Below are 12,430 nucleotides of genomic sequence, written 5' to 3' on the forward strand. Positions count from 1 at the left end.
TACTGTGTGTTATGTTACCTATTGTTGTTACCCAAGCTCCAAATGGGAGGGAGGTGAGCCACCTGACACCACTTGAAGCGCTTATATTTTGTAGTATTTTGTGTCAGGCACTAAAACAAGGCCAGAGGATGTGTCAAGATGATCACAGTTTACACTGAGTACCCGGAAGAAACCATCAGCTGGAGGTGAAGCTTTCAGAAGCAGCGGCACCTGCAGTGTGCGTATACAACTGGGTGACGTTAGCTTGTGTGCGGCTTAGCCACTGTTAGAGCAGCAGTTGCCAAAAAGATGGTAAGAGCTGTCAGGCTGCTTCTGTTCAGGGGAAAGTTCCTGGGACCCTTTGTCAACTCACCAGTTTCAAAAGATGGCCAAAGGGATTATTTCAGTTGTTAAGACACACTCATCAAATAAAACGGCCTATGCTGTTTTCATTTTGTATCTAGAGCTAATTTTGCATTCTGAATCACACCAACTTCTCATCCTTGACCCAACCTTTGATAATTGCACTGACACTGTGGATGTGTAGCCTTAAAACACACAGATTTGCTTTCCAGTTGTTTACTGGGGTAAACTGAGTCACTGTATCACTGGATAGCTGCTATGTGCCATTTGTCCTTTGCGGTAGGTAGTGTTAGTGTTTTCCCCATCCATGAAGCGAAATCATGCAGTTTAGTCCAGAGTTTGCTGTTGTAACTAGAACCTTATCCACTTTAAGCCACCACAAGAAATTTGTTTAATAATACACCAAAGTTTCAGTTGGCTCCCATTACAGGACAACACCCGGCACTGTCCACGATCCTGAGCCATCAGTGTTAAACTGCGTTAAGTTTCTCTAAGTGTGTGAATATTTCAGGAGTACTGGACCAAAGGAGAAGCAGGTGGAAAGGGAGTGGAGAGAGTAAGAGGAGCAGGCTGACAAATACTGTTGAAGAGCGTGGCCTAAATAGCAAGTTACAAGTAGGTGGTGGTGTTTCTAAAGAAGATAGCCAGAGAAGCCTATCAGCTGCTCTAAGATGGGTACTTAGCAGTGAAAATTTCCACTGGCTTTACCTATAGTTACCGTAAAGAAGCAAATGTCCACTGTCTCCTTTTTGCCATTATTATATCAAAAACCAGCCTACCTAGGCAAACACCGAAAGATTGCTGAGCAGAGGGGCTGGACTTTTCCTTCATCCCTGTCTGTAGCTGCAAAGCCTGGGTTTTGAATAATTCTTAGGAACAGAATGAAGATGTCCTGGGTACCCAATCGATCAGCTGTGGCCTCTGTCACTTTGACTTCTCCCTTGCTCTGTGGTGCTTCCTTTACTCTGTCATAGATGTTCCTTCCCTAAGATATTCCTGGTAACACCCAACCTAAAACACCTCACACAGTGACTGCAAGCAGGCTCTGGAGTCTAGCAGATCTCCATCTAGGACTTCTTCCCTGATGGAGTCGCTCAGAGACCTGCACGCTCTCCTTGTAGTCCATACTGAGTTATGTCTGCAGCATCTACGGCTGTTGCCGTCACTGCTAGCTCAAGGACCATGATGTTTACTGCAGTGTCAAATGCTTTTGCCATGGTTGTCGTGGAACTCATCATCTACAATTACCACTACCATGGTTACCCCTAATCCCATTACCATGGTTTCTGGTGACTAACTTGTATTTATAGTACTGATTTAGTCAACGTTGTTTTCTTTACTGTTATCTGACTCTTAATTCAGTAGTAACTCCCGTGGTTCTATGTGGTCCACTGGATAGTCAGATGAACTAGAGAGGCACTTTCTTCACAGGGTCAACCAATCCATTCTCAGCTTAGAAAAGATTGGAGCAAGAATTGAGCAGTCTTAGGTCTCAGCAGCAAACAGGGAAGCATCTGCTGACCCTGTCAGGGTCTGGAGGAACAGAGTCGGCCTTCATGTGCTGTATAGAGGATGAGATGCTGAGCTGAAACACGTCTGAAGACCTCGAGGATATTGTTCACCTGAATACACTGGAAAGCTCTGTATAAATAGCTGAACCCTCCTGGCAGTTCTGCAATATTCTGAGTCTTATTCAAAACTCATGTCCAGTGCAGAAGATGGGAGAGATAGCAGGTTTCTGAGTTACCATCATGGGTAGCAAGAATTCAGTATGAAAATTGCCCTTGGATAACCAACTGTATTAACCATGAATCCTGATGCTATTAAAATAGAGTTTATAGTTACGACTCAATCTTTGGTTTCAATAAAACGCTTGTGTGTATGTTGTGTGTGTTTGGTTCTATAAGTACTATGGCATGAAATATACTACAGCTTTACTTTCAGAACTAAATAAAATCAGCTCCAGAATGAAATAAAACCAACCCAGTAACATACTTGTCTGGGGCTAAGTAGAAACTATTAACATCTTTGTTCAGGCAGTTACCTATTAGGCACTGATTTTGTGTGTATAATGAGTGCATGTCTCCCCCCACCTCCAGGTTTGTTCCTATTAACGATACACACCCACTCACTGTTAGGGCATTGATTTTGTGTGTGTGTGTGTGTGTGTGTGTGTAATGAGTGCATATCTTCCCCTCCTAGGTTTGTTCCTCACAATTAGCAACACATACCTACTCACTGTTAGGTACTGATTTTGTGTGTATAATGAGTGCGTATCTTCCCTTCCTACGTTCGTTCCTCACGCAATTGGCAATACACACCTCCTCACTGCAGCTGAACTGTGGAAAGTACATGCCAACCAGTCCTCACTCCGTGCTGGTTGCAGTTTGTGTAAACTGCTAGATACCGTAAAGTCTCGTGTTTACTGTCCACATTCAGATCTGATTCCTTGAGAGATAATTATTTTTGGTTCATAAGCAATATGGGCAGGTAATGTTATAAGAATTATAGAAAGTGAGTTACAAGAATTCTGAGAAGTGCAGGACGTTGGTGGTACACGACTTTAATCCCAGCACTCGGGAGGCAGAGGCAGGCAGATCCCTGTGAGTTCAAGGCCAGCCTGGTCTACAGAGTGAGTTCCAGGGCAGCCTCCAAAACAATACAGAGAAACCCTGTCTCGAAAAGCAAAACAAACAAACAAACAAACAAACAAACAAACAAAAAACTGAGAAGCAAAGAAGTTTTAGTGGATGTGGAATTTGAACTAGGTCATTTTTTTTTTAATGTTACTCCCGATCAACCCTGGGCCTCCTATGTGTAGTGCTGCACATTTGGACTAAATACCTAGTACTGGACTGAACTATTTTAAAGAGCAAGAGTCAGACAATTCAGTTGTTATTTTTTTTTTTCTTTTGTGGATACCTTAGTGTTTACTTTCTTGATCACAGTAGAGCCCATGATGGCTTGGAACTTGCAACCCTCCAACCTCCGTTTTGAATGCATAGAAAGTAGGTGTGTGCTACCATGTCTGTCTAGCCTGCTGTTTTGTTTGAACCATGATTTATAGCTGTTAGGTTTTGAGTAATTATTTTCCAAGAAAAGGTGTTCTTTGGAATATTTTATTTTGTGTTAAATTAGTTAAAGTTACAAAAATAAAGTGTCATGCTGAATCAATAGGAAATGATAGGAGAACCAACAAGAAAGTGTGTTGGGATGGTTCTCAGAGTGTGGGCTCAGAGACTTCTCACTGACCCCAAGCTGCACTAGGGTAAATGAATCTGGACAGCACTGGTAATGCTTCCAACAGCTTTTGGTTGTCCCTTTGGTATAACCGTGGTGCTTAACAGTCCTAAATCCTGCACAGATTTCCAATGCCCTAGGAACAGTCCAGACGTAGCTGAGTATGGAATGTACTCATGTACACAAGTTTAATGCTGCAGTCACTAGTCACTGATAGAACATAATCACTGCATAACCAAAGATTTTACCGTCATAGTCAGAAGTGTGTTAGGAGTTTTCGGCATTCAGTGAAATAACTGACATTGTTGTCTCATCAGTTTCTCAGGCAAAGCATTCTTTATGAATTCATAGTATTTGGATTTATGGTAATTCTGTTTATGAGCAGAATGATTTGGCTGCTTTTTAATGTAATGTTAGTAATACTTAAGATTTCCTACAAAAATATATATTTTATTGCTTTTTGTTTCATATATATGTAAGACAGCATCTTGATTTTTTTTTCAAGTTACTAGTATTGTTATGTCATATCGCTTGTAGATTTCTATCTCAGGAAAGAGAAGGAATCCAGATGAAATTACAATAACATGATCCACCTTTATCACAGTATCTAAAATTATTATTATTATTTTTTTTTTTGGTTTTTTGAGACAGGGTTTCTCTGTATTGTTTTGGAGGCTGTGCTGGAACTCACTCTGTAGACCAGGCTGGCCTCGAACTCACAGAGATCCACCTGCCTCTGCCTCCCGAGTGCTGGGATTAAAGGCGTGCGCCACCAATTCCCGGCTACAGTATCTAAAATTAAGAATGCTAGCAGGCCTGGTGTTGGTGAGAGTGTGGAGCAGCTGGAATTGCCTGGTGACGTTGGCGTGAAACTTGGTATGATGGGAACTAGGCACCATGCCTCTGCTCTGTGAACCAGAAGTATCAAGTATTTTTTGCAGGATACTCAGAATCCCAGATTAAATTCTATTCAAGACTAATCATGGCAACTTTATTCAGAGAAGTCCAGACAAGCTAAATGTCATCAGCAGGTGAACTAAGACATCGTGTTTTTATGGGGTAGAATACTACTATGAAAAGGAACACACTAGGTCACATGGGAAATAGATGGATCTCCACACTATGTGTATCAAAATGATGCCATTTATATAAAGTTTCAGAACAGGAGACACTGGTAAAATGAAAGTACTTATTGCCTATTCAGTAGAGGAAATTAACTGGAAATCTGGGTTGACAGAAATATATAATTTACAAAATCTGTCAGTGGCTTAGTACTCATGAATAGAGTGTAAATTAGGCCCCAATTTAACAATTTAAAAGTTGTGAAAGAGAAAAGTCCAAATAAAAGAGTTGAGTATGCATTGTGACTGAGAACTGTTTTTTCCTAAGTACAGAGTTCCACCATGTTTCTGTTAAAATGATGAAAAGGGCCAAGGACATCTACAGGAGAATATGGCAGGAGTCGAGACCACTGAGCATGTTGAAAGAGAGTACCTGGCAGGCTCCATGGCTACCACATGTAGTTGTCAGTGTCCGGCAATATGACACTAGTAAAGGTCAACAAAGATGAAGAAGACAGGTCAGAGTGGAAGACCTGTCTCTGCTGACACGCAGACACTAAACTTCCTCTGGGGACCTACCATCTACCATCTCATGGAACACAGGAAAGCAGGTTTATTGCAGGTAGGGTGGTGGTGCTGAAATTGTCTTGATCCTGGTTGAAGGTTTAACACTGCACAGCTTTTAAGCTTAGCATACTGTCTTTATGATGGGGTGAGAAAGAATTGAAAATATCCCCTTGCTCCGTGGTGGGATTCACAGAGCCTCGACTTTACTGGTTATGGAGAAATTAAATGCAATAAAAGAGCTGAAGTTGGACACAGAGGAGTGGTTTCTAGGGTACAAATTACTATGAACTGATGTTTCCAAAAGCAAAGCCCACACCTGTGTTAAAGGTTCTACAAGACCAATTGATTGCCAAGAACGTGGAGCAAGTGGTCTTCAGAGCTCAGTATTCTCGAGTGCCACCTAGTGGTTAAAGCTTTTATTCATTCTAATCTAGGCACTGTTGTGCATAAGGTAGTTCTGAGCAGCAAAAGGAACTAGGATTGTTATCAAAGAAAGGGATCTTGAAAGTAAATGGAAAGTTAAGTTAGGAGTGGGCCAGTGAGATGGCTCAGGGTATAGGCATCTGCGGCTGAGCCTGTGATCTGGTGCCATCGCCTGGCCACAGGGTGGAGCCGCAGACTGCTGCAAGTTTTCTTCTGCCCTCCACAGGTCTCCCCTTCTCTCTCTCACTCCCCCCCCCACACACACGCTAAAGATGTATTAGAAGTATGAATACTTTCTATGCTAATTGGAACAAGTTTTGTCATAAGGATTTTTTCTCCTTTCTATCTTCATTCCAAGTGGTGAGATACGATGGCGGCTGTTTTTTTTTTTTTTTTTTTTTTTTTTTTTGGACACACACTGGATAAGGGTGCTTGCCTCGGGAGCAGAAGCACAGCGGAGCATTCTAAGCTGATGTACCCATAGATCCGTGCAGCTTTCAGACCTCCCCAGAGGAGCTTCTTTTGCAGTAATTTAATATAGAAACTCCAGCTAGTGACCGTGCAGACACTTACATGGCAGCAGTGTGCGCAGCAGCAAATGGGATATCTTTATTATAGAGTCAAGGCTCAACGAGCATGTCAGGACAGGAGGCAGAAGGCTGTATGAGCCAGAGTCATCTGGACATGGCAGGACTGCTACACTCACGAATTCACAGCAGCTGCGGTTGCCTGCACAGCCAGTCAGCACTCTAGGGTGGAGAGGGAAGACGCTGACAAGCCCCCACCCCTGACTGAAGAGGCTGTGGACAATTGATGGCTTCTGGAGTGAGTGGAGGGCAATAGTTTACTCCAAGGTGTGGCTTCTCAGATGTAGGCCATTCTCAGATGAATGAATGGCCCCTATACCTAGGGGTATTTGAACAACATAAATTGGAGTCAATGAGTTACTAAATTACAAAAAGGGGGCATGAAATTGGTGTTGTAAGGAGTTGGGGGTGAACCTGAGAGGAATTAGGAGGAGTTAGGAATTGGGCATAACTATGGTCAGAGTGTGTATATGCAATATATTATGAAAAGGAAATGTATCATATATAGGATAGATTCCATTTTAAAAGAAGACTGTATAAACTAAATTCCATTAATGACCTATTCAAATCATTTCACGTAACTGAAAGAAAACATTTGAGATTTTGGTGATTTTCAAAGATACTCATGAAATGAATGAAAAAAAATTTCCTGAAAATGGCTTTAGCATTGAGCACAAAATTTCTGTGTTTTTGTTTTGCTTTGATGATTGCGTGACCACACTGGATATACAGACATGAATGAAAAGGAAAATATTTAACAACATGAAACTTATTAGATTGTGGACACATTCTTTGAGGTAATAATAGTCTGCCCTCTTTTCTCTTACCTAACCTGCTAATGGAAACATTTAGAAATTTTATTTATCAAGTGTTAGGTTTACTTTGAAATCTTTATTGGCTAAATATCAATACACATTTATTATAAATACTATATAGACATGTTTTATACTGATATAACAGATATTATTTTATTAATTTAAATATATTTAAGATTTATTATAATTAGAAATGATTGAATGGATGAACCACTTGTGTATCATCTATGGAAAGCAAAAATTGCTGATGTCATTAATTTTATGCGACAGTCATGGAATGAAGAACATTGTGTGGAAAGCAGCAATCAAGCCTTAGAATAGAATTGAGCACAGTGGGAGCATTGGTAACCACAGTCTGTTTTCTTGTGTTTTCATGAGTCACTTGCCCCTTACTCAGTTCCCCGGGGGTTTGAGGGCCACAAAATCAGGTCCTGATTTTGAGGAAAAACCAGGCTTTACTCTTACTGTATTTTGCTCAAGTGACACTTCTTATGCAGCTATACTGTTTATGGATGGGGAACCCTGATAGTTGTGTGTATATTGATTGTAATTCATTAAAACTCCTGTATTCACAGTAAGTTTGTCAGTAACTGAATGGGAAAAGTTCTTGGGTTTCTGTGCTTTGTTTTCGTTCTAGTTTATCCCACGTTTCTGATTCTAAGCTTTCCACGCCAGCTTATAGAAGAAAGCATTTACTTATTGGTGCTTCCAGTTTCAGAGGGAGGGGCAAGGAGTTTGACAACAGACAGGCAGGGATAGTGCTAGAACATAGCTAAGAGCTCCATCTTGATCTACCAGCACTAGGCATTGGCAGGGGGTGGGGACAGGGCTACAGTGACACATCTCCTCCAACAGATCCTCCTCCTTCCCAAATGGATTCACCAACTAGGGACTAATCATTCAAATGTATGAGATTATCGGGGTCATTGTCATTCACATTACCATAATGCTGTTGCAAAATGGTGAGATACCCAGTTGACAACCTACAGTAAATATTAATTTGGGTTCATGGTCTCAGATTTTCCTGTATGGTTAGCTGGTGCTTTGGTTTGGATTTGTGGAGCAAAGCAGCTCATTTAGTGGACAGGGAGCAAAATAAAGGGAGAAGGGGCCAGAGTTCCCAATATTCCTTTCAAGGGCATACCCCAGTGACCTAACTTCCTTTTGCCAGATTCCACACCCTGCCCGCTCCCTCCCACCCCCCACCCACCAAGCCTCCACTACAAGCGTGGAGCCCCAGGCTGGCTGATGAAGCATTCAGCAGATAAACCTTTGGGGAATATTTAAGATAAAAACCATATCCTCTGTATCTCTGTTTAGTGTTTTACAAGAGTCCCGAGTATACAAACGAGTAGGTTTCTGACTTTTTTGCCTTCTCTTGAGCTCTTTCCTTCTGTTTGTTTGGTCCACTTCTATTGTGTTTGTTTTTATCTTATTATATTCTATTTTGTTGTTATCCCTTAGAAGCCTGTTTGTTTTCTAATGAGAGACAGAAAGGGAGTGGATCTGGATGAGAGGTAGGAATGACTGAGAGGAGTAAAGGAGGGGAAATCATATTCGAGAAGTATTATGTGAGAGAAAAACCTATTTTCAACAAAAGACGAAAAAAGATAAAAAGAACAACATTTGGCATTGGTCTGCAAAGCCTTGTGTCCAGCTACTAAATCAAATACAGTTTGTCTGTCTCCAGGAGTCACTCTGTCCTCACAGTTCCAGTATTGCTCAGAGGTTCAAGTGCAAAGTCCCTCCTGAGACTGGCGTCAAATGCCCTGTAAATTGTCTGTATTTCTGTCAGCATTCGGATCCCTTGAGCATCCTCAAGAAGTGCTCATTAAGCTCTACAACATTCTTCTCCCAGCTTCCCCACACTCCTCTCATGAGAAACTGTGAAGGCTGTTAAATTCCATTATAGATATTGTCAGTTGTGGGAACAACAGACCTTGGCTGGAGACCCACTTCCCCATCAGCCTGGGAGCAGGCAGCTGTGAGACAATGTTTACTGAAAACATACTTACTGAAAACAATCCAGTGCCCTAAGAAATGTTTACTGGAGCTATAAGTTCCTGATAAGGGCTCGCTCACTGAAACACCCTGATCTTTCCAATGGCTAGCCACCTCTTCCTGCCCCCTGCTGCTACTGCCGATTCTGGTGTCAGGGATATAACCACCAGCCAGGAGGAGGATGTGTGTATGTGTATGTGTGTGTGGCAGAAGCTTTTCTGGAGGGAAGCGTTTTTTGGGAAGTTCTCTTGAGCCTTCTTGGGGAGCATAAAGTTTTCTTAACGCAACCGACTGGTCTCTGTGTCATCAATCCCGACACCCTCGCCCCATTCTCGGATACAGGCTGCACAGCGGGCGCGGCAGTCAGTACCACCAGCAGCACTCCAAGGAGCATTTTCCCACATTTGCTGTCTTTTTATCACAGTGACAAAATAGCTGAGAACATCAACTTAAGAGGTAGAAAGATTTATTTTGGAGAGCTGTTCCAGTTCCTGGTCCCTTAGGCCCTACTTTGAATCCACAATGAGACTGACTATGTAAGTAAAAATTCCCTTTATGGTGGCCACTACCATCCAGTATTCAACATCCCATTTTCAACAGGGTTTTAAAATGTACTGTGCTTAATAAAATTTAGGTTTACTTCATATGTATAAAAACTTTTAGAATTATTATTTTGACTTTCAAACTGTATTAAAAAACCCTAAAGATAAAACGACATCATAAATTTTCAAAATTAATAGTAGATGTTTTGATTCTGCATATAACAGCAATTCATGTAAGTATTTTCGTTGATGAAGGTAATATCTGATCTATTAAATGATGAAGCAAGTGTTATGAGATATCAGATTTATATTTTATTTGAGACAAGGTCTCACTGTTTAGTCATGTCAGGACTGGAACTCACTATGTAGAGCAGGCTGGCCTTGAACTGACAGATCCTTTTTTGCCTCAGTGCTGGGGTTAAAAGTGTCCACCACTGCACCTGGCTGAGACATGCACAACAATATTCAGGTCTCTAAGATGTGAAGGAAACCCTTAAAGAAATGGTGACAAATATAAAAAGGTCACCGTGTGGGAATATTAAGTAAGTTAATGATTTTTCAAGAATCTCACTAGTCTTAGAACTAATGGAAGTACTACAGCAAGCTACAGCTAGTCATCTGGAGACTAAATAGGAAATTAATACCTGTCGTCGCAAACGTGAGCACTTTTTAAACTTTTATTCTTTGTGGATTTACATCATGCACTTCCAATCCCACTTATCTTCTGGTCTTCACGTCTTCCCTCTACCCTTGCAACCTTCCCCCAAATCAAAACTAAATTTAAAAGAAAAATAAAAAACCAAGCCAACCAACCAAACAGCAACAAACAACAAAGAATCTTGTGGAAGCTGTGGTGTGGTCCGTTGAGTCACATAGTTTACCCTTTAGTCTATTCATCTTTACCTGCAAGTGTTCATTGCCACAGGTCATTAGTCTGGCTTGAAGCCTCTGGTTTCTGCTACACCACCAATAATGAACTCTCATTGGGTCTTCTCTTGGATATCCTGTTATCCTGTATCAGTTCTTTCTTTGTACCATGTGGATCCCAGGTATTGGACTTGGATAATCAGGCATGATAGCAAGTGATTTATCCTGTTGAGAAATATCACTAGTGCTTGATAAAGGTTTCAGGTGACGAAATTCTTGTTCTAGGTGAGTGGTTCAAACAGAAAGTTCATCAGCCCATTCATTCTACAACCAAACCAAGGATATGTAATTGATGTTGGAATAAGATTCATATCATATGAACCTCTTGCCCTCTTAATCTTTTCCTTGTTATGCCTGTCTTGGTTTACATCAGAGGACAATGCAAGAGTTAGAATTACATGGTCAGTAACTACTGAAAGCAATTCAACATAATCCTAAGAAACTTTTCAGAACACTGTGTGGAACTGGCAATATCCCCAATGCAACTTTTGTTTATATTTCTATATCATGCCCTCTTAATTCAATTCAGCCATGAGATAACAAACCATGAGAGAGCAAATGATCCTAACACTTTAGGTTATATCTTGGTTAAATATCTATTACCTTGCTAATATTACATGCTGTACTTGGATTTACCCCTCTGGAGAAAATAACACATGAAAGAAGAGGAGAGCTTTGACTAAAGTAGGTCTCACCCAGTTCCTCATTTGGTTCTCTTAGTTACCTTTGGACCCAGGACTATTTGCTCCAAACTATTCACTGGACTTGTTCTGTATTTTCATTTTTTAATTTCACACTGAGCCGTCTTGCCTGTCCCCAAATAACAATTATTTCTTAGTGCTCTGAGTTCCATATATGCCATAAACAGAATAATTCCTGGCATACAGAACCAATAGCATTACAGGAAACGATGGATGGCAGGCATACTCAGCCTTAGAACCGCTCTTTCTAAGTTTCTCTGTTGCTCATATATGACTAGCTGTTTTTAAATTTAAGTTTATTTTATTGTTTTATGTGTGTATCTGGATATGTGTCTGTGTACTACATATGTGTGGATGTGCCTGCAGAGGCCAGAAGAGAATGCTGAATCCCCTTGAACTGGAGTTACAGGGTGTTGTGACTTCCCTCCATGTGTAAACTGTGAACCAACTGGGTCCTCTGTAAGAGCAGCGAGTGCTTTTAGACGCTCAGCCATCTCTCTAGTCTAACTAAAAGGATTTTGACAGTGACTTCTGATTGCTGAGTTTCAGGGTTAAATAGGGTTACTTGCATGAGCATGCATGGGCGGTTGTTTATCAGTGGCCACACTGATTGATATTGTAGAAAATGATGTCCTTCCCCCAGTCACCACTGAGTCTTACTTTATCTGCAGCCATTGATTGATTGTACCTTTTCATCTAGTGTAGAGCCCTGGGAATTTTCCCACATCCATGTTAGCACGTCATATTGTTGAGATTTTGTGGGAGCAACTTCCCTATTATATATATCGAAGACACTGTCTTACAGAAGATATCCTGCATCTCTGACTAGTACAGTTTTTCTACTTCCTCTTCTATGATGTTCTCTGAATTTTAGATATACGGCTTATATCATAGATTTGTCACCTGGGGTTGGGTACCCTACAACCCCAGATTAAAGAGTGGCATACCCATGCAGATATGAAGACCATATAGAACACCAAATAGAGGGATCAGAAGAGAAACTTTCAGGGTATGTAGTTAAAGCATTAACTATACAAAAAAGGGGGTTTTGAAAGCTGGACTAAAAAAAAATCACAATTCACATAGAAAGAAAAGCCCATTAGAATAACAGCTTGTTTCTTAATGGAAATCAAAGCCATAAGAACCCAGAGCTTGAAAGAACAATAATCAACTTTATTTGGAAAAACAAAAGACCCAGGATAGCCAAAACAACCCTATACAATA

The sequence above is a fragment of the Mesocricetus auratus genome, unplaced genomic scaffold (assembly GCF_017639785.1).
Source record: "Mesocricetus auratus isolate SY011 unplaced genomic scaffold, BCM_Maur_2.0 Super-Scaffold_100018, whole genome shotgun sequence".
In the NCBI taxonomy this organism is placed as follows: Eukaryota; Metazoa; Chordata; class Mammalia; order Rodentia; family Cricetidae; genus Mesocricetus; species Mesocricetus auratus.